This window comes from Otolemur garnettii, unplaced genomic scaffold (assembly GCF_000181295.1).
Source record: "Otolemur garnettii isolate 467f Iridium unplaced genomic scaffold, OtoGar3 scaffold00011, whole genome shotgun sequence".
Classification (NCBI taxonomy): Eukaryota; Metazoa; Chordata; class Mammalia; order Primates; family Galagidae; genus Otolemur; species Otolemur garnettii.
In genome coordinates this window covers 1,452,465-1,455,176 of record NW_003852406.1, presented here as the reverse complement: position 1 = coordinate 1,455,176, position 2,712 = coordinate 1,452,465, and positions in this window count along the sequence as shown.

Below are 2,712 nucleotides of genomic sequence, written 5' to 3'. Positions count from 1 at the left end.
ACACCATGGAATACTATGCAGCCATAAAGAAAGATGGAGACTTTACGTCCTTCATGTTCACATGGATGGAGCTAGAAAATGTTCTTCTTAGCAAAGTATCACAAGAATGAAAGAAAAAGTATCCAATGTACACAGCCCTATTGTGAAACTAATTTATAGTTTCATATGAAAGCTATAAGCTAATTATAGCTTAAGAATATGGGAAGGGGAGGGGGAGGGGACAGGGATGGGTGGAGGGAGGATGACTGGAGGGATCACTTCTCTGGTTTATCTTACAAGGGTACAAGTGAATCTTTCTAAGAGTAGAATATGAATGTCTTAACACAATAAGAAAATGACATAAAGGCTATGTTAGCCAGTTTGATGAAAATATTTCAAATTGTATATGAAAACACCACGCTATACCCCATGATCACATTAATGTACACAGCTATCATTTAATTTAAAAATTAAAAAAAAACAATAATAGACTGTAAACTAAAAAAAAAAAGAAAGAAATCCAGTGTATAAAATATAGGCAGAGACAATTCTTTTTTTTTTTCTTTTAAGACAGAGTCTCACTATGTTGCCCTTGGTAGAGTGATGTTGCGTCACAGCTCACAGCAACCTCAAACTCTTGGGCTTAAGTGATTCTCTTGCCTTAGCATCCCAAGTAGCCGGGACTACAGGTGCCCACCACAATGCCCAGCTATTTTTTTTTATAGTTGTCATTGTTGCTTAGCAGGCCAGGCTGGGTTCGAACCCAACAGCTCTGGTATATGTGGCTGATGCCCTAACCACTGTGCTACGGGTGCGGAGCCTTCAAAGCAATTCTTATTGAAATTCTTAACTGAAATATCCGTTAAAGTGTTATTTATTCAATAAATGCAAGAGAAAAATAATATGTAAAGTTAATTTTAAATATTGATACTTAAACTCCAAGCTTATAGTTCTTAAATTAGGGAATTATAAACATTTTCATAATATTTGTACCTGGCAGAAATGGACTAGATGCTCACCAATCCTGTTTTCTTTTTCTTCTGGGGCCACAAAAGGACTATATATCCTAACTTCCTGTTCAGTTAGGGTGAGGCTATGTGATAGGATTCTAACCAGTGGAATGTCAGGAAAAGTGATATATGCCATTTCCAGGTTTGGCTGAAAAAAACTCTATGCTTTTATTCAAACCCCTAAGAAATAAACTTTGTAGCTATAAACCACTACTATTTGGGGATGTTATTTGTTATATCAGTGACCGTTAATTACCATTAATTTAAAAACATATATATTGAGGAGGTGCCTGTGGCTCAAAGGAGTAGGGTGCCAGCCCCATATACCAGAGGTGACGGGTTCAAACCTGGCCAAAACTGCAGGAAAAAAAAATACATATATATATTACATAATTTAATATATATATTTATATAATTTAAATACATATATACATATATTCTCATACACACTTTTTTCACTGCAGAGAATCCACATTAGTAGTTCAGAACCACTGATGCACATTACAACCTCTTAGGATGCTTTAATAAAATCCCAGCATCTAAGCTATACCCCGGGCCAATTAATTCAAATCCAGATTTGAGGTCCAGCCATTATCAGTGGGCAAAGCTCTCCAGGTGATTTCAATGTACAGCCATGGCTGAGAAGCATGGGTCTAAAAGGCAAGTGAAGGTATTTTCTTGGGAAAAGCTTCCAGGTGATTCTGACATGCACCCCTTCCCCAGTTGTTGTTTCTGCTAGGCCACAGGTCATCGTGTTAGCACATGGTAACTTTAACCATGACATTTCCTGACTGCAAACTCTTATGTTTTCAGTGGATTTGGCTGTATGGTGTCAGCAGAGAACAATCCAGCTGCACTGAGGGGTGGATACTGCTAGGTGGTTGCCTACATTCATTAACCAGCTGCCTGCCTCCTCTCTCACACCAGCCTGCAGGACAGCAATTCTTGCCTCCGTCCTGGGTAGTTCCCAGAGACTCAACCTCACCAACATGAAGTCTGTTCATAGCACAATGTTGGGTAAACCCCTGGAATATACACAAATCAGAAAATGGCCCAGTTAACTCAAGCTGCCTCTATTCTTTACGAAACAAGAAGATACAAAAGAGTTCTGTTGAAGCAAATAGTTCTCTGGAGTGAAAATAGAAACTTTTTCTTTTCAAGAAGCCATCAGTTTCTGGAAGGAAGAGTGTGCCATGGCGGGATAGAGGCCGGGCCATCCACCAGCGTTAGCCAGCTGACCAGCCTCCAGCAAAACTCTACTTACAAAAACAGGCAGCCAGTTTGTAGTTTGCAATTTGAATGTTTAAAGTCTTGCTTAAAATATTATTTATTATGGTTACTGAGGTTGTTTTAGTGTACCCGAGAAGAGTGCCAGGCCCTGGGTGCAGCCCGCAGACCACACTTGGAGTAGGGAGATGCTGGTGGACCAGCGTTTTGCTTTTGTCCTGGTCTGCGACTGCCGAGCACGGAACTTTCAGTCCCTCAGTTACACCCCCAGCCTGCCTCCACTCAGACCGGCAAGTTCTCCTCTCACATAAAATGGATTCAGAGGCCCCAAATTTTAAGAAGATACTGGAATGTGTCTAATCTATGTTATTTCTGAAGTTTTAGCTACCCCTAAAATGAAACTCCTTCTATATCGGAGAAGAATTTTTAAATGTGCTATGGCAATTGTAGATGCTGAGTTTCCTGGTGGTGTGGCACTTGTGTATGTGTGTTGTCT